Source organism: Stomoxys calcitrans, chromosome 2, assembly GCF_963082655.1.
Source record: "Stomoxys calcitrans chromosome 2, idStoCalc2.1, whole genome shotgun sequence".
Classification (NCBI taxonomy): Eukaryota; Metazoa; Arthropoda; class Insecta; order Diptera; family Muscidae; genus Stomoxys; species Stomoxys calcitrans.
The window spans coordinates 156,675,989-156,697,636 of NC_081553.1; the positions used below are offsets into that span (position 1 = coordinate 156,675,989).

At 37.1% G+C, this 21,648-nt stretch overlaps 1 long non-coding RNA gene across 1 annotated transcript; it reads right to left on the bottom strand.

Annotated features, from left to right (window-relative positions):
- Positions 1 to 959: 959 nt before the first annotated feature.
- LOC106093163 (uncharacterized) lies at positions 960 to 5,577 on the bottom strand. Its single transcript, XR_001222306.2, has 3 exons — positions 5,490 to 5,577; positions 5,272 to 5,351; positions 960 to 1,301 (listed from the first exon to the last, which is right to left on the bottom strand). It is a non-coding gene; the product is annotated as an uncharacterized LOC106093163 (long non-coding RNA).
- Positions 5,578 to 21,648: the final 16,071 nt, after the last annotated feature.

Genomic DNA, 21,648 nt, shown 5'->3' on the forward strand with positions numbered 1-21,648 from the left:
CTCTCTATTTTACTTCTTGAGCGCAATTCTTACTCGAATTGGCTCAAATTTTACTGTACTATGGTCTTCAACATTCAATTCAATTATGGTGCGAATCGGACCATAACTTGATATAGCTTCAATATAATAGCAATTCTTTTCTTTTAGCCTTTGTTTGCCTTAAAAGTGATAGCGGGAAAAGAACTCGACAAATGCGATCTATAGCGGAGGGTATATAAGATTCGGTCCGGCCGAACTTAGCACGCTTTTACTTGTTGCAGGTATATTTCTGTCAGTTGGTAGTTCCTAAAATACGGACTTGGAGTTCATGCCGCAATTTACATATTATCCTATGGACTTTTTAGCCACTAAGTTTAATACAGATTTAAGTGGTTTAATGATTTAAAGTAGAATTGGTTTTGATTTCATTCTCCTAAAATGAAGTATTATGAGCGAATTTTGTCCAACTTAGAAAGAGTATAACTTTAATCCTAAAATTAACTGTAGGCTTTTTCTGATTTCTGGCGTTTAGGTTAAGTTTGGGATTTTTATACATTCAGAACCCTTGAGTAAGTTTCGTTTTCAATTTTCGTAAGTCGAATATTTACAAAAGGACCAGTCTATCCGATGTTTACGTTTAAAACGCATGTGTTTTCTCCTTTCGTCGCTTCTTTCATGATATCTTCATATTTCGAAAAAGTTGATGTTAGTTCCTCCGTTTTACTTACATGTGTTCAATTGGTCCAATGAAATGACAAGATTTCGGTTTCCAAAGAGATTTTATTGACGAGAGACGGAAATAGGAAGTTGGTTTTAAGAGCAGCTTGTAGGCAAATAATAAGGAAAAGGAAATGAAAATGGTGTAGCCATCTGATTATATTAATAACGGTTTATACGATACATACTTCATTTAATCGGTTACAATTCTTACGTCAATCTACCGTTTTTAAGTGATCAGTTAATTAGCGATATTTTGTAATGTTATATTTAAAGTTGATTTTCAACTTAGAGCTAGAAATAGGATGGACAACAGAAATATTGAATATTGAGATGACAAGAAAGGTAACGAGGCAACGTATTTTGCAAGACAACATGAGATCCAAAAGGGAGGAACCTATCCTCATCTAGGTCTTACGGCTGATTCTTGGCACATGATATCATCGTTACAAATTTTGGATATATTCTTGGAAGTGCACTTGTAGCTTATGTAGGACAGGCAGTTAAAGCACTTACCCAGCATTTCCGCGAGCACCTATGTACATATTAAGGAAACGGCGACAGAATCGACTAGTATGCCTTATAGACTGGTGCAGATCGGAGCCCTGCGAATACAAAAAGGTTTTTTCTTTGAGAGTGACTTATGTACTGGTGTATATATATTAGCTGGATTCCAATGTGATGCAAGCTTCAAAATAGAAGATAAATGAAAACAATATTTCGACACTGAGAGGAGAAGAAAACTATCGCAATCGCATTTGAGTGAATAGAATAGACCGGATCTCATATATAAGGACCCATATTCTCATATATAAATGTTTAGTTATCAAGGGATCTAAAAATTCTTTTCTCCAACGCTTGATAAATCCCAAGCTTCTATAGGATTTATTCGTAATAAGAGAAATATGTTTCCTAAAATCTAACCGTTGGTCCAACAGGATTCCCAAATCCAAGTTCCCAAACTTTCAAGTAATAAATTGTGTCTATCTTCTTGAGCCGAAAGAGAGATGGTTAAGGGTTAAGTTCCAACAAATTAGTATTGCACCATTTGTAAAACCCGTTGAGATCAGATTGCAATATGCATTGGTTTGCCTCCTCGTTAAAAGAATAGAAAATTTTTACATCATCTGCATACATTAGAACCTTACACTGAAGTGTTGCATTAGACAGGTCATTTATAAACAAAGTAAAAAAATTGGTCCGAGATGGCTTCCTTGAGGGACGCCAGACGTCAAATTAATTTTATTAGAAATAGCATTTCCTATTTTTTCCATTTGAGCTCTGCCCATTAGGTAGGATTTTATCCAGTTCAAGAGTGCGTTGGAAACCCCCATAAGACACAACTTCAATAACAATAATTTATGATTAACCTTATAAAAAGCTTTGCTGAAGTCCGTATAAACACAATCCGTTTGATATCGACTTCTAAACCCTTCTACACAATATTTAAGAATACACAAAGGGATTCCATCCGGGCCTGGGACCGTTGTGTCCTTTGGGCATTTCAGGTTGCGTAACGCTGTTGTAACATCTAATAATGGAACAGTTATAGTTGAAAATTCCGTAATACCATTGGGAAGTGGTGTGTTGAATTATATGCTTTATCAGAAAAGGTTGTTTTAAAAAATGCGGCAAATATATTAGAAACTATAATTTCATCATCTGCAACATCTTTTCCGAAATGGACAATCATTAGATCGTCGCTTAGATTTAATGAAACCATAAAAAGATTTAGGATTAGAAATCAATTAATTCTTCATTCTCGATTTATAACCATGATATAGTCTTTTATTCAATATAGTACATTCCGATCCTATGACGAAGCAATTTACAAAGTCCAAAGAAGAATCACGTTTTTTAAATCTTTTATGAAGCTTATTTTTTCTATTCTTTAATCTTAATAAAGCAGCAGAATTCCACGAGGGATAAGAATTCCTAGAGCTAATTTTTTCGGAACAGCTCTAGATATTTCATATTTCAAAATAGAGTAAAACATTTCGATCATCTCATCGAATGACTCCAAAGATTGAATATATGAATATGGGTGTTGTGGCGGTGGGGGGTGTTGGGGGGGGGGGGGGGGTGGTTGGTGTTGTGGGGGTGGGTTGGCCCCGTAGACACTTTTCCTGAATATTGATATCAGATTTGTGCTTTACTCCCAAAGACCTTTCATTTGAGCCCCATGTGGCTATGGTCGTAAATGTGTCCCCTTTGGGGGAGGTTTTTGGGGAGAGGCGGCCCCCAAACACTTCATCTCATATTTGGATATCAGATTCTAATTCTACTCTCAAATACCTTTTAATTAAGCCCCATATTCCCATGGTCAGTAAATAAGTCCTGTTTGGGGAAGGGCTGGACCCCCAGAAACGTGATTCCACATTTGGATATCAGATTCGTATTCTACTCGCAAATACCTTTCATTTGAGTCCCATATTGCCATGGTATGTAAATATGTCCGATTTAGGGGTGTTTTGGGGGTTGGGGTGGACGCCCTATCACTTGGTCCGACAATTGGATATCAGATACGTTTTCTAATATTAAATACCTTTCATTTCAGTCCCATATTGTCGTGGATTCCAAATTTTTATTTTTAGGGTACTATATGAGAGCACACAAAATTTCGCTTAAATCGCACTACCCATCTCCGAGATCTGGCGTTTCTGGAAATTATGGTAAGGGGAAGGGTCCGTCCCCCTTCAGATATCAAAAAATGTAGTACCCTATTTTCACCATGGGATCATTATGTACCATCTGTGAAAATTTCAAGAAAATCGGTTCAGCCGTTTCTGAGTCTATAAGGAACACATAAACATACAAACAAACAAATCTACAAACAAACACAAATTGATTTTTATATATAAACATATAAGATTTTTATATATAAGATTTGGCAAATTAAAATCTCCGAAAGCAATTAAGATATCGTTAGACTTTGCTGATTCAAATGCACAAAGAATAGATGACGCATGCTTGACATAAATATGTGATGTAAAGTGTTAAATTCTTAAGAAAAACTCTAACAGCGTGAATTTCAATATCAACCCACAAGAGAAGATAAATTTCATCTGCCGTAAATTGAGAAGACACAGTTGTAATCACGTCCTCTACTTTTGAAACAATCATTACGATCATGTTTAAAAATTTTAAACTGTTAACATTAAATTTCCCTTTAATATTACTATCTTACAGCCATGTCTCAGTGATGCAATTCTATCGTGATTTAAATCAAAACTATCAATAAATTGGGGGGTTAACTTAGAATTTAAGCCTCTAACATTTCGATATACGATTCAAATATCTTTAACAGAAGATGTGACAATTAGTTTTTTGAATGAGTGTTTGCAAATTATCTCTATCAGATTTTCGAGTATCCCTGTAAACATATTCGTGAATTACAGCTTTAGGAGGCCAGAAAGATGATTTAACAATTGTTTCAAAAATATCTTCAGGAACAATAATTTTAAATAAAGTCTTACTGCGTTTTTCGGCATATTTAAATTTAAACACCTTAATCTTATGAATAGCGCTAATCTTGCTATTAAAATATATAGTTATATGCAGCCCGAGATAAAAGCTATAACTTTACTATGGAAAATAAGTCCAAATATCAAATATCAAAGTTTATGAAATATGAGACAACGAAAATTTAAAATTTTCCAAAAAAATAAAGTCTGAGAAACAGCAACTCAAAATCTAGAATCTCCGTTTTCACCGTAGGTCTAGTGATTTTTTTTCTCAAAACAATCCAAAGAATCAGAAATGCGAAGCGCCCTTTAAGATGTTCAAATACCTCTCCCTAATGTGGATGCTCAAATTGTTTTATTTTAATGTAACGTGTAGTTAAGATTCCAAAATTTTGAATTTGTTAGATTATTTCCAGTGAAGGGCAGAGAACAGCTGACGATAAATTTGGTAAACACGGAACCTTTCGGGTCGACACAGCCCGATTTAAGGCGAAAACAGTCGGTAGGACGGCGAAAATCCTATGTGGTGATCCGGATGGTGAGAGTACGAGGCTACTACTGAAAGGAAGCAATAAGGAAGTCAGTATAGCTCTTGGTGTCATAACAAGATGCATAGGACTACGAGCCCACTTATGCAAAATCGGTGCGGCAAGTGATATCATCTATGGGGCATGTGGGGAAAATGGTGAGACGTTGGAGCATTTCCTATATCATTGCCCGGCTTTCGCGACTAACAGACACCGGTACTTAGTTGGGACCACGATACCAGACACGAACAAACTTAGGGGAGTGGTATTGAAAGCAATTAAGGATTTTGTAAGTAGCACGGAAATCCTTACTTAAAATTTTCTTTTTCGATGTTACTTTTTAGTATTTAAACCACAAAACATGCCGATTACTGGCTTAGATGTATGTCCATGGTGACATGGGGCGGATTAATATCTGCACCCTCTTTTCAACCTATCCTAACCTAGTTTATTTCCAGTCCACAATTCTTCTCTTAATTCTTGTAGGTCTTATTAAAATTACATTTTTTTGCGGCCTTTCTTCTTGTATATAAAATTTTAACAGGGATTTCTAAGTTTCTCAGTTGACTGTCGATTATACGTACTTTATTGTAGATTTTTCCCAATTTTGTTCAGTTCATTCAGTCAAGGACCATCCATAAAATTAGAGTTACTTCAGGAAGAACTGTAAAAGAGATGAAACAGTTCTCTTAAATAGAAGAAAAATTGGAACATACCGAATGCTTAAATTATCCAATGCTTGAAAATGTCGGAAAAGGATTGGAAGAAAATCTGGCAGTACATATTAATTAAAGATACTCACCATTTGTATTCTGGTATGGGAGCATTTTTATGTTTTTCGTTTCCGATAGGAGTCATCATTTCCATGAGCGTGAATGTTAAAACAGATGCTTGTTTTTCAGCCAATAAATACAACAGAGAACCATATGAATGAATTTAATAACTTTAAGATAAATCTTAGCCTTTAAAATCCGTTAAAACAAAAAAAGTTCAATTAAGATTCTATATGAAATCTTTTTAAATACTAATAGAATGAATCGCAGTCACCACCACTTATGCCGAATAACAAAGCTCTTAGGCTTGTTAAAGGCCTTGGAATTCCAAATGGTTCATCCAAGTTTAAAAATCCAAATCTGCTCGTAATCCAACTCATAGCTAAACTGCAAAATAAAATTTTATCACATTAGAAATGTATATATGTATGCATTGTAAAATATGTCAACCGGCATCTTAAAATCAAACAAGGGTGAAACATTATTTGCTTAAACTAAAAAGTTGGTACTAAGTTCGAGTTTGACCGCAAAATTAAAGTTAACACTACAAAAATGTTAATGCTAACATACTCTTTTTCATTCCAATATCTATATAAACTATGGGAGAATGTCCCACTGATGAAATAAGAATAAGTATAAAATTGTATCGGCCTTTGAATTGTAGTATTATTGATAATGGTAACAGATCTAAAGTGTCCTTATACATATATATATATATATATATATATATCTATTTATACCCTATACCACCACTGTGTGACTAAGAAGGAGAAAAGCTGGACTTGACAATTTTAAATTGAATTTGTGGATTTATTCCCTAAACTCAACATTTTCATCGTGGTAAAGTACACGAACGAACAACGTCTGCAAATCATAAAAATTTACGACCGAAATTCGGAATGGGTGACCTCTACTTTAAAAGCAAAATCATCTTTAGTGGCGAACCTCATTTTTGGCTTAATGGGTTCGTAAATAGGCAAAATATGATTAATTGGTCTGATGTAAATCCCAGTCAACACTTCATCCCTAAAAAATAACTGTTAGGTGCGCTTTGCAAGCCGGCGGCGTCTTTGGGCCATACTTCTTAGTCGACGATACCAATCGTCCCGTTACCGTTAGTTGACCACGCTACCCCACCAAGCTCACTGATTAATTTTGGCTTAAATTGGAAGATATAGACCTGGAAGACATGTGGTGTCAACAGGACGGTGTCACAAGCCACACAGCACACGTTACAATCGAATTATTGACGAGTGAGTGTGATCAGCATGTTATCTCAAGAAATCTCCCGGTTGATTGACCATCTAGCGTCCGTGCAATGTGACACATCTAGACTATTTTCTTTGGTCTATGCCAATAAGCCGACGACGTTGGAAGAGCTCAGAGCAAACATTAAACGGGAAAAAGCGTCCGTTTAGCCTGAAATGTAAGGCCGATTTATAAAGTATGAAATGTTTTCATAAATTTTTTGGCAGGGGATACAAACAGAATTACAAAATTGCGGCCCGTCGCTGTGTCCGTAGGTGGCCAAAGCACAAAAGCAGTTGCAGGATACCTCGCAAATGTAGCCAACATTAGTTAGAGGATAACCACCGCTTTTTTCGATGTTCACACGGGGTTTGAACCCAGGCGTTCGGCGTCATAAACAGATATACTAACCTCTGCACCACGGTGGCCTCCATTGTGCAATGGTGACGACAACAAAAAATTGAAAAAATTCGACGGTTTTGGAAAATGGACTTTTATGTTGCCGGGTTCATAAAATCGGATAGAATATAGATATTTTCATGATTTATTCTGGGTTTTATGGAGGAACTGATGCAGAATAAAAGATCTTCACCCATATGGGCAATTAAATGTGACATAGTACTTGGTGTTTACAGTAAAGATAGTACAAATAAATTTGATTTTTTTAGTCTCTTGACTGCCACGACCTCATTTGTTGCTAGGATATCACCTTGAATTATTGAAGACATTTCAAGCTGAAATTTAAAGTAAGAAAATTTAAACTTTTGAAGTTAAGTAAAAAAATTAAAGTAAGAAGGTTGGAGATATACAAATCAATCAGCTTTAATAAGCGTAAATAGCGCTCATCCTTAGTCCAAAAAAATTACATGTGCAAAATTATATGGATATCGGACATGGTTCGGTATATTAAACAATGGGCCTAGCTCGTCTCATTCTTAGCGTTGCAAACAAACGCACAAAGTTAAAATACCCTGTTCTACAGTTGTGGGGTAGGGTATAATAAGTTGCCTTCTCCTACTACCTTTTTCTTTTAATTATTCTTCTCTAAATTCAGTTAACTTTCACGTTGTAAAATCATCTATAAAATTAAACCAAAATGTACACTTTACACAACACCAAAAAATTTGGTGATGCAAACATTCAGATCTTCTTGCATGTTGATGTTTGGGATGAACTTGCTTTATGAAAATATACTCCAAATTCTAAAAAGAAATTTGGGGCACCAATTGCATTTGTTTTTGGGGTGTTTTGCATAATTGGGGTCATTTTTGATAATGTAAAAGTTTCAAAATTTGCTTCTGTTTTTTCAATTTGGGGCCCACTATCATGGCGCCCAATGAACATTTTCTTGACCGTGCAATATACTTGGTGAACTATAAAACTAACATCTGTATTAAATAATTATGGCACAAGTAAGTCGCTACACTGAAAGAAATGAATAAAAATCGTCCAACGTATTACAAATGTTGTTGATGTCTATACACACAAAAATATTTCGCTAATTTCTCTTTCTAGAAATGAATAAATCACCAGCTGACAGCGATGGAAGATATCCCTTTTGGCTTTGCCGGTATAATGGCGTTTCGCGAGGCTATCGCTGACCGGATAGGGGCGGTCCTCGCCAGGGAAGCTCTTAACACCATACCAAATAAAAACCACCATGATGTCTATTCTCCATGCACTAGGTATCCCGACATCAATACCTTTACTTACCTTCTAAATGTTCCCTACCGCGTTCCGAAATAAGCTTGAAGCCTAGTACTGACTTCATTTGTAGTGAAAATGCCAATTGAATTATTGTGAAATCCGATTGGACTCTATTCTTTGCCAGAACACAAACAAAAGTCAAACAACAAAAACTAATACATCATTGCAACAGAGTTGATTGGTGCAATTAATTGAAGTGAAATTTGTATTGGCGCACCGACATGGCGCTACTATTTTGCTTATAGAACTCAGCACCACTTCTACGGAGGAGGCCACCGTAGCGCAAAGGTTAGCATGTCCGCATATGACGCTGAACGCCTGTGTTCGAATCCTGGCGAGACCATCAGAAAAAATTTTCAGCCGTGATTTTCCGCTCCGAATGTTGCCGACATTTGTGAGGTACTATTCCACGCATAGAAGCCATGTAACCAAGAGGCGTCGCACTGCGGCAACCCGTTCGGATTCGACTATTAAAAGGAGGCCCCATATCATTGAGCTTACACTTGAATCGGACTGCATTCATTTATATGTGAGAAGTTTGCCCCCTTTCCTTTGTTCGGCCCAAGGACGAACGCTATTGGTTTTGAAAAAAATCGGAGATCAGATTTAGCTATAGCTCCCATGTATACCATACATCCGATATGGCCTTTTAAGGCTTTAGTAGCCACAATTTCGGTCTGATCTTTACAAAATTTTGCATGAGGTGTTTTATTTGACCTCCCAATACATGCAAAGAATTTCAGCACAATCGGTCAAGATTTAGATATAGCTCTTTAAGGCTGTTGTAGACACAAGATTGGTCCGATCTCTTCAAAATTTTTTATGAGATGTTTTATTTGACATCCCAATACGTGTGAAAAATTTCATCAAAATCGGTTCAGATTTAGATAAAGCTTCTATATATATCTTTTATCCGGTATACAAAATTAAAGTCTTACTAGATTTAAGTTAAGTTCTGTATTTATATAAAGTAGTACGTATAGTATAGTACTTGTTAGTGCAGGGTATTATATAATCGGCTCCGCCCGACTTTTGGCTTTCCTGACTGTTTTCTTTCTTTCGTTGGGACTGTATTTGCATTCGTTTGCTTGTATATTACTGTTTTTCTGTCTTTGCAAGACTAAATGTGGTGTTATTACTGATATTTATATAATTTTCTTTTTTTAAGGACAGCACAATCGGTCTTAGGCCGCTGGGGCAATAGCGCATTCACAACATATCAAAGTTACCTGAAATGAGCTCACTTAGGATGCCTTTGGCACCTTTCCAATAACGCTCTGAAAGCTAATCAAAACTGCACTTAAAGCCTTGATTGTCCTGCCTACATCTATTTAAATACTGTTTTCTTTATTTTGTTTACAAAGGCTTCGTGCCAATTGATAGGACATTTTTAGGGTTTGTAAAAATCTGACGTTTGGTGTGGTAAATAATTTTTGAGTGGCCCAGGGGCTAGTAAGATGTTTTTGACAGAAGCAAACAAATTTTGAAGTTTATAGAAAAGAGTTATATGTTGCTAGTTGTGAATAGATAAGTAGGTCTAATTCAATTTGCGAGCAGCGATTACTAGCCGCTTACACACACATATTGATTTGTTTATGATTTATTGATGATTATGATAAAAATATTATATTTTGACTTGCCATTTGAAGGTTGATAAATGATTCACTGTTGAAAGAAATTGGCAAAACAAAATGTTTTTATTTGAGACATTTGCAACTCTGTTAGATAATTGTTGGACGGCGTCGCACAGTGGGCCAAACGGCAAAAAAATGGAAATAAGTCTACAACTTTTTATCTGTTGATCTTAGCGTTTCAAAATGTCTTAGACATTTGTAGTGGAAGGCATAAGCTTTCAGAAAGTACTACCATGGGTCCATATCTTTAATACAGGGTGTCAAAGCTGACCACTTTTGACTTCTCCAACCTTCTGGTGGCCATAACTTTTGATCTATTGAATCGATTTGCATGATTTGTTACTCAACATTTTGACTTGGCTTTTTTCAGTATTGTTTTAATAACTCCGTTAATCTTTATGCTATAAACTTCAAATTTCACTTTGTGCCAGTATATGTATGCACGAAATAAAAAAGGAATCATGTCAATATCATTGGCGGTTTAAAAATAGCATCATTTTCAATATGAAAATTATTTTTTTGTCAAAAATTTGCAAAATTGTTTAATAAAGATACTCCCATTTCCTTTAAGTTTTCGCAAACTTTGGCCATGAAATCGTTACCATTTCTTTACATTTTCAGGAAGTGGAGGTGTTAAGAAAAATTTTAAGTGCTAATTTGACTCATTTTGATATCAAACCATCCCGTTGTCTTAAGACCTATATGGTCAATTTTTTACTAAATTTCAAAAGTTTCACACTGGCAAAAAAGTTCCACGGAACTTTTTTTAAGTTTTTTTTTGACTTGAATTAATTTCCAATAATTTAAGGTATGTCTCGACATATCCTAGCCATAAATGATGTCATGGCAGCCAAAATACTAAAAAAATCGATTTTAAAGAAGTGTTATATTCACTGAGAAACTTTTTTCCTGTATAACTTCTACACAAAACACAGAAAGAATCATGAAAATATCTCTATCCTGTCCGATTTTATGTAACCGGCAACATAAAAGCTCATTTTCAAAAAAGCCGAATATTCCAAATATTTTTGTTGTCGTCATCATTAGCAATGAAAAGCAATCGCCTTATTTACGCAATATACCTTATTTTGAAATTTGCATACCTTTCCAATGATGTATAAAACGTTCCTCAACTCGAATTCTATCTACCCTGGACAGACGTACACCAGACCGACAGTGTTCTATATTTTGGAGCTGTGCCAATCGCCAGCAATCTTCTATGGTGAGATTTAAGAATGCTCTGTGGAGTGTTTTTATTTTACACTGGTGAGAAAAAATTTACATTTTGTTGCGAAAAACGGTAACTTTCGCACTATGCAAATTTTAGAGATTTCTGCCGGAGCAAAAACAAACCAAGCTATTTTATATATTCAACATTTATTGAAAATTACCCATGATTTGCTTAAAAACACAGGCTTACTTGAGCGCGTCGGTGACATTCAGCGTTTCCCACGTTAACTGGAGCGGTAATGGTGGCTGGGTGTTGCTGATCATCGGCTATATATAGTTTATATATATTTTTGCAGCTATGTGTCTTGCTTGTAATATGCGTTTCAATTTAGCCTGTTAGTTAATTTAGCTCAATTATTACCAGCTCAAAGCACCATGGTTATTTTTCTTTTATTGCCTTTTTATGTTTTTCTACTGCTTTAATTGCCACACTCACAAGCAATTTTGATGTGCCCATTAGCGGCATTATAAATTCACATCGTTTATTAATGGCACAAAATTCAATAACAAATATAAAAAATGGACTGTCAAGTCTCTTGTTTAATTTTTTTCATGGATTCATTTAGGTTAGATTGAGTTGGTAAATTACATCTACACAAAAATTTTACACGCGACTTGAACGTCCAGCCAGCTCCAATTTTCGGATCCAAGAGACAGGAAGAAGCCAGAGAAACTTTCCATTTTGTAAGTTTCCTATCACTTTCACTTTGAACCCAAGCGCCTTGAAATACCCATATGCCCATATGCAGACAGCGGTTTCGGACGAGTTGCCAACTAAATAAAATTTGCGAACTGCCCATGCCTATGCACAAGCGCAATCAACACAATGTCATCATTAGAAAACATCAGGTGTGAGGGTTTATCTCGAAGAAATTGCGAAGTTGTTAGAGTTAGAGTTAGAAGTTGTGGTGATGCCTCCGAACGCTTAAACAACGGCAACTGTTCATTGTTGCCCGGACGTCGTGGGCTCAAAATACAACCTACCCTAATAAAGATTTCTGATGATAACCCCTCCCTTACCGAGGGGTCGCAACACGTCAAATCATGGTTGTTTGGTATAACTCCTGTGGCCTTAATTTTTACGTTGTTTAAAATTTTTGATCAATAGGCTTTCCTCGAAAGAGGAATTAACACATCATAGGAAAAATGGTCTTCGCCCTATCGGGCAAATAAAATTAGAAATTACAAGAATGTTTCATTTGTTTGGAATTAAGATGTCAAAATGTGGTTTCCATATTCTAACGTACCTCCATATAGGCACCCATACTTTGTGATCACCTTTTTGGAGCTTGGCAAACTTGTTATTTTCACAGATTGAAAAATAATAGTGCAATATAGTGTCATTCGTCGAATACATTATTGCATTTAGAGATATCAAAGCCTGTTTAGCTAAGTTTTCCACCTATGTAAAGAGACTTGAGGTTGGATAACATTTTCTTATTCTCTATTTCTAGTTTGTATACTCGCCACCATAGGATGGAGAGTGCATGCTTATCTTGTCATTCTTATTCTAACGCCACTAAATATTTATCTTTCCTAATAAATTCCTATATATTCTTTATCGTCTTCATATTCTATGGGAATCTAGTCATGCCTGACCATCCCTCCGTCTGAATAAAATCACGATATCCACTTAAAGATTTGCTTATACTTTGCAAATTCTTATTCTTGAGGTAGGTCGTTCGGGATTGCAAATGTGCCATATATGTTCTAATTTGGATATAGTTCCCTTTAAAATGATCCTGCGAAATGTTTTATTGAGCTTCTGGAAGCCTCAATTTTTATGGAAGTCAATTCTCTTCCAGACCGGTTCATTAATATATAAAACTCCCATATAAACCGATCCCTCGTTTGAATTCTTGAGGCCCCATCATCATCAACCTTTACACGATTGGGCCGCAATTTGGAATATGATGTACGATTATGCCTTTCAAAATCAGCTACTAAATTTCATAAACATAATCCGATCCTCTGATTTGACTTCATGAGCCCTTGGAAGCCACAATTTCGTACACATTGAAACGAAATTTGATATGAGTAGTACGTATATGTTTTTGGTATGTGGTGAACACTCATACCCTCTTACCACAACGTAAAAGTTGCCCCCATAAACTTCTTTAGGCTCTGGAAGAGTCAATCATTACGGGACTTATTCCAACTATTCTACATAAATACACACTAGGTTCATATGTGTAAATTTGTTTGCAGAATCAATGGTGGTTATTAAAATCGGAATCTACAACGAATTGTACGAAATTTTGTAACCATAGTAACCATGGCTCTAAAATCTAAATCAAGCGTTCGGTTTTTAACGACGATGTCCGAGCTTATTTATTTAGCCTCTGCTTAATTTCGTCAAAGTCGTAGATTATTTGGATGTAGATCCCATATAAATATACTTCCGTCGGAAGGACTTTATCGTTAACAAGTAAAAGCGTGCTAAGTTCGGCCGGGCCGAATCTTATATACCCTGCACCATGGATCGCATTTGTCGAGTTGTTTTCCCGGCATCTCTTCTTAGGCTAAAAAGGATATAAGAAAAGAGTTGCTCTGCTATTAAAACGATATCAAGATATGGTCCAGTTCGGACCACAATTAAATTATATGTTGGAGACCTGTGAAAATTTTTAGCCAATTCGTATAAGAATTGCGCCCATTGGGGCTCACGAAGTAAAATAGAGAGAACGATTTATATGGGATCTGTATCGGGCTATAGACCGATTCAGAACATAATAAACACGTTTGTTGATAGTCATGAGAGGATCCGTCGTACAAAATTTCAGGCATATCGGATAATAATTGCGACCTCTAGGGGTCAAGAAGTCAAGATCCCAGATCGGTTTATATGACAGCTATATCAGGTTATGAACCGATTTGAAACTTATTTAATACAGTTGTTGAAAGTAAAAATGAAATACGTCATGCAAAATTTCAGCCAAATCGGATAGGAATTGCGGCCTCTAGAAGCTGAAGAAGCCAAATCCCCAGATCTGTTTATATGACAGCTATATCAGGTTATGAACCGATTTGAACCATACTTGGCACAGTTGTTGGGTATCATAACAAAACTCGTCGTGCGAAATTCCATTCCAATCGGAGATGAATTGCGCCCTCTAGAGGCTCAAGAAGTCAAGACCCAAGATCGGTTTATATGGCAGCTATATCAGGTTATGAACCGATTTAAACCATACTTGGCACAGTTGTTGGGTATCATAACAAAACTCGTCGTGCGAAATTCCATTCCAATCGGAGATGAATTGCGCCCTCTAGAGGCTCAAGAAGTCAAGACCCAAGATCGGTTTATATGGCAGCTATATCAGGTTATGAACCGATTTGAACCATACTTGGCACAGTTATTGGATATAATAACAAAACACGTCGTGCAAAATTTCGTTTCAATCGGATAAGAATTGCGCACTCTAGAGGCTCAAGAAATCAAGACCCAAGATCGGTTTATATGGCAGCTATATCAGGTTATGAACCGATTTGAACCATACTTGGCACAGTTGTTGGATATCATAACAAAACACGTCGTGCAAAATTTCATTCTGATCGGATAAGAATTGGGCACGCTAGAGGCTCAAGAAGTCAAGACCCAAGATCAGTTTATATGGCAGCTATATCAGGTTATGAACCGATTTGAACCATACTTGGCACAGTTGTTGGATATCATAAGAAAACACGTCGTGCAAAATTTCATTCCAATCGGATAAGAATTGCGCACTCTAGAGGCTCAATGAAGTCAAGACCCCAGATCGGTTTATATGGCAGCTATATCAGGTTATGAACCGATTTGAACTATACTTGGCACAGTTGTTGGATATAATATCGAAACACGTCGTGCTAAATTTCATTCTGATCGGATAAGAATTGCGCAGTCTAGAGGCTCAAGAAGTCAAGACCCAAGATCGGTTTATATGGCAGCTATATCAAAACATGGACCGATATGGCCCATTAACAATACCAACCGACCTACACTAATAAGAAGTATTTGTGCAAAATTTCAAGCGGCTAGCTTTATTCCTTCGGAAGTTAGCGTGCTTTCGACAGACAGACGGACGGACGGACAGACAGACGGACGGATATGGCTAGATCGACATAAAATTGCACGACGATCAAGAATATATATACTTTATGGGGTCTCAGACGAATATTTCGAGTAGTTACAAACAGAATGACGAAATTAGTATACCCCCCATCTTATGGTGGAGGGTATAAAAATCGGAAGCTCGATTTTGAATTTATACCTACGATTTCTTGGACAACTTTCTTTAGAATTTCTTTCAATTGACTCATCCTAATGGTGGTGGGTAACCAAGATTCGACTCGGCCGATCTTTTTATATGTTTGAACTCACTGTATTGGTTTGATTTGATTGGTATATTGAAATGGAACGACGTTTTCGGCGTATTTCTTCTGTTGTTCCTCCTCCAGTCATATCGCCGTGGTTAATAGCTCCCAATGGCAAAGTAGTGATATTGGCAGCATCTTCTTTGTTCTGAAAGTGGATAAAATTTTTTTTACTTTATAACCTCTTGAATTGCTATTTCGAAAAAAGTGAGTTCCAAGCTGAACGAATGTGATCTTATTGTTAAAGTCTATTCCCGTGTATCAAATTTATAAAGCTTCTATATATAATGATCTCATGATTTATACGCACTCAATATATCTAAATATGAGCCAAATATGTTTTATTATTTACTCATATCCCGATATTACTTTGTTGGTTGGGAAATGTCTCCATTACCATAGTCTATTATAAGTACTAGCTGAACCGGGCCCGCTCCGCTCCACCTTCTTTTATTTTATAAGGAACAAAATTTTCCTTGGAATAATTATTTTCGACACTTGAAGAGCTTTTAGTGAAATACCATGCTACGAAAATAGTATATCGCTTAACAGTTTAACAATATACATAAGTGCCTTTATCTGAATCCCATATCATCTTTATTGGTCTACGAATTTAAGTTTGAATGTAAGGTGTACTCCATTCTTAAAATAATTTATTTTAGCCCGATATTCTCATGATATCTGATTTAGGGGTGTTTTCGTGGGTGAGGTGGTCTCCCAGACACTAGGCCCTGAAAAAATATCAGCATCGTGCTCTTCTTTCAAATACCATTAATTTAAACCTCATATTGCCACTGGTTTAGGGGAGTTTACACGATTAGGCGTCCCCCAAACACATGGCCCCAAAATTGGTTATCAAATTCGTTTTCTAATCTTAAATACCTTCCATTAGAGCCACATATTGGCATGGTCGAAAAATGTTTACCTTTTGGGGAAGGGATGATACCCTAAATACATGGCTTACATTTGGATATCAAATTCGTATTCTACTCCCAAATACCTTTATTTGAGCCCCATATTTCGACGGTCAGTAAAAAATTGGTGTTTGTGGGGTATTTTGGGAAAGGGGTAGACCCCCAGAAAATTGGTCCCGAAAGTGGGTATGTATTCTTGCTCTTCCCCCAATACCTTTCATTTAAGCCCCACATTGACATGATCGGTAAATATACCCGATTTAGAGGGGTGTTTTGGGGAGTGGGTAGGTCCCCCAAACACTAAGCCCCGAAAATATATCAGCAACGTGCTTTATTCTGGTATATCGATATATCATTAATTTGAACCCCATATTGGCATTGGCCTCAAAATTGGATATCAAATTCGTTTTCTAATCTCATTTCAACTCCTTATTGCAAAAGTCACCAACTATGTCCGGTTTGGGGTATTGGCCCTAAAAACTATAAATATTTAGTTCCACTGTCTTGAAGACCCAAATTGTCTTGGTGAGCAAATACGTCTTATTTGGTGGTTGTTATGGTGGTGGGACGTCCCCTAGAGAGTTGGTCACTAATTCCAATATCAGATACGTGGTCTACTCCCAAATACCATTCATTTGAGCCCCATATTTCCCTACTCGGCTAGGGAGGTGTTTTTGGTGATGGGCGGCCTCTTAGTGAGTTTGCCTTGAAAATATATTTGGGCCTCATATTGCAAAAGTCAGCAAAAACTTCCTATTTTGGTGGTGCTGTGAGGTTGGGGTGGCTCCATAGACACTTTGCCCAAATATTGACATCAGATTCGTGCTTTACTCCCAAAGAACTTTCATTCGAGCCCCATATTGCTATGGTCGTAAATATGTCTCCTTTGGGGGATGTTTTTGGGGAGAGGCGGCCCCCCAAACACTTGGTCCCATATGTGGATATCAGATTCGAATTCTATACTCAAATACCTTTTATTTAGTCAGAAAATATTGTACTTACTATTTGGGTGGTGTTGTGGGGGTGGCGTGGCCCCATAGACACTTTTCCCGAATATTGATTTCAAATTCGTGTTTTACTCCCAAAGACCTTCATTTGAGCCCCATATTGCTATGGTCGTAAATGTATCCCTTTTTGGGGGATGTTTTTAGTGAGAGGCGCCCCCCCTCCCAAACACTTGGTCCCATATTTGGATACCAGATTCGTATTCTACATTCAAATACCTATTATTTAAGCCCCATATGCCCATGGTCAGTAAATAAGTCCAGTTTGGGGGTGTTTTGGGGAAGGGGGTGGACCCGCAGAAACGTGGTCCCACAGTTGGATATCAGATTCGTATTGTTCTCGTAAATACCATTCATTTGAGTCCGATATTGCCATGTTCGGTAAATATGTCCGATTTAGGGGTGTTTTGGCACTTGGTCCGACAATTGGATATCAGATACGTTTCCTTATCCTAAATACCTTTCATTTGAGTCCCATATTTTCGTGATTGGTCTAAATATATATTTGGTAGGTTTTAGGGTGGGGCTGCCCCCCTAGGTACCCCATCCGAAATTTGGATACCAAATTTTTATTTTTAGGGTACTATATGAGAGCACACAAAATTTCGCTTAAATCGCACTACCCATCTCCGAGATCTGGCGTTTCTGGAAATTATGGTAAGGGGGAGGGTCCGTCCCCCCTTCAGATATCAAAAAATGTAGTACCCTATTTTCACCACGGGATCATTATGTACCATCTGTGAAAATTTCAAGAAAATCGGTTCAGCCGTTTCTGAGTCTATAAGGAACTCACAAACAAACCTACAAACAAACACAAATTGATTTTTATATATAAAATTTCATGAATGTTTAATAGGTGTGGGTTCTAATCCGCACACATCAAATTTACGAGGAGTTCACTGATTGCTATGGATAAGCTTGCATTTTTCTGATGGTCACGGACAGTGCTGAACACTTTGGAACATGTTGGTGTAGCAGAGTTGATAATTTTGATACTTATATACTTTTTTTTTAAACTTTTTGGACAAAGAAAGTACCATGGTACCCCCGCCCATGAACATTCCACTAAGGAACAGGGGCAAACTTCTCACATATCAATGATAAGAGGCCTCCTTTTTATAGCCGCGTCCGAACGGCGTGCCGCAGTGAAAGAAGTTTTACCTAGCATAGTACCTCACAAATGTTACCATCAATAGGAGGGGAAAAACACCGCTGAAAATTTCTTCTTATGGTCTCGCCAGGAATCGAACATAGGCGGACATGTTAACCTCTGCTAATATTAAGTATTTTCTTAATATTAGTACTGTCATCGAAATGTGAATATATGGGATCCATATTTGGAAGAAATATAGAGATATATTATTCCTAGTTTTAGAGCAATCTAATACAAAATACGTCCTATGGGAGCTATCTTAACTATATTCCGAGTTCAGACTCAGTTGTAAAAAGGAGGTCCCTTATCAATGAGCTAAAAACTTGAATCCGACTGCGCTCATAGACATGAAAAAAGTATCCCCGACGTTCCTTAACGCATTAACACTGAGTGGGTAGTCAAATACCGAAGAATAAAGCTGTCTTAAACAATGTTTAGTTCGAGTTAGGAAAGAAGTAACACAATGAAGCTTGGACTGGCATAAATTGGATGAATGAAACTGGTTAAATAAGAATTTACCCGCTATATCAGGTCATGTTTTGGAGAAACTTGTTTTGTAGAAAGTCAAAAATTTCTGGAAACCATTTAAACATCTTTTTTCATTTGTTGGTGTCTATGTTTAAAAAATACATTTATAGAGATAAACCTACTACTTTTGACAAAAGGTACGATTTTATATCAAACTCATCAAAAATTATCTTAAAAAAATTGGAAACATTTTTACGCTTATTATACTGCAACCTACTTGATTTGAACAAATCTTCCAAAACTTTTACACTATTTATATACTCTCCACCATAGGATGGGGGCATACTAATTTCGTCATTCGGTTTGTAACACCTCGAAATATGCGTATAAGACCCCATAAAGTATATATATTCTTGATCGTTGTGACATTTAAAGTCGAACTAGCCATATCCGTCCGTCTGTCCGTCCGTTTGTCTGTCGAAAGCACGCTAACTCTTGAAGGAGTAAAGCTAGCCGCTTGAAAATTTGCACAAATACTTCTTATTGGTGTAGGTCGGTTGGGATTGTAAATGGGCCAAATCGGTTCATGTTTTGATATAGCTGCCATATAAACCGATCTTGGGTCTTGACGTCCATATAAACCGATCTGGGATCTTGAGTTCTTGAGCTTCTAGAGAGCGCAATTCTCACCCGACTTGGCACAAATTTTGTACAACGGCTTCTCCCATGGCCTTCAACATACGTGTGCAATATGGTCTGAATCGATCTATAGCTTGACACAGCTCCCATATAAACCGATCTCCCGATTTTGCTTTTTGAGCCCCGAATCAGACTATAACTTGATATAGCTCCTCCTCTTCCTCCGTCCATATTCATTATTCTTTATACAGGTACTGTTTGTAGCCAAAAGTACCATTTTTATACTCTCCACCATAAGATGGGGGGTATACTAATTTCGTCATTCTGATTGTAACTACTCGAAATATTCGTCTGAGACCCCATAAAGTATATATATTCTTGATCGTCGTGAAATTTTATGTCGATCTAGCCATGTCCGTCCGACTGTCTGTCGAAAGCACGCTAACTTCCGAAGGAGTAAAGCTAGCCGCTTGAAATTTTGCACAAATACTTCTTATTAGTGTAGGTCGGTTGGGTCTTGACTTCTTGAGCCTCTAGAGTGCGCATTTCTTATCCGATTGGGATGAAATTTTGCACGACGTGTTTTGTTATGATATCCAACAACTGTGCCAAGTATGGTTCAAATCGGTTCATAACCTGATATAGCTGCCATATAATCCGATCTTGGGTCTTGACTTCTTGAGCCTCTAGAAGGCGCAATTCTTATCCGATTGGAATGAAATTTTGCACGACGTGTTTCGTTATTATGTCCAACAACTGTACCAAGTATGGTTCAAATCGGTCTATAACCTGATATAGCTGCCATATAAACCGATCTGGGGTCTTGGCTTCTTGAGCCTCTAGAGTGCGCAATTCTTATCCGATTGGAATGAAATTTTGCACGACGTGTTTTCTTACGATATCCAACAACTGTGCCAAGTATGGTTCAAATCGGTCCATAACCTTATATAGCTGTCATATAAACCGATCTTGGGTCTTGACTTCTTGAGCCTCTAGAGGGCGCAATTCCTATCCGATGTGAATGAATTTTGACACGTAGTATTTTGTTATGATATCCAACAACCGTTCCAAATATGGTTCAAATCGGTCCATAACCTGATATAGCTGTCATATAAACAGATGTGGGGTCTTGACTTCTTGATCTTCTAGAGGGCGCAATTCCTATCCGATTTGGCTGAAATTTCGCAAGACCATTTTTATTGTTACTTTCAACAACTATGTCAAATAAAATACAAGTCGGTTCATAACCTGATATAGCTGCCATGTAAACCGATCTTGAGTCTTGATTTCTTGAGCCTCTAGAGGTCGCAATTATTATCCGATTTGCCTGAAATTTTGTACGACGGATTCTTTCATGACCATCAACATACGTGTTTATTATGGTCTGAATCGGTCCATAGCCCGATACAGCTCCCATATAAATCGATCTCTCTATTTTACTTTTTGAGCTCACAAAGAGCGCAATTCTTATTCGAATTGGCTGACATTTTACACAGGTCTCCAACATATAATTTAATTGTGGTCCAAACCGGACCATATATTGATATCGCTTTAATAGCAGAGCAAATCTTTTCTTATATCCTGTTTTGCCTAAGAAGAGATGCCGGGAAAAGAACTCGACAAATGCGATCCATGGTGGAGGGTATATAAGATTCGGCCCGGCCGAACTTAGCACGCTTTTACTTGTTTTATCGTTTGTTTGTCTAAAAAGAGATACGGGGAAAGAACTCGACAAATGCGATCCACGGTGGAGGGTATGTTATATTCGGCTCTGCCGAATTTAGCACGTTTTCACTTGTTTTGTTTTAATTTTTCTTAGGTAGTTGAAAGCAATTTTCAAT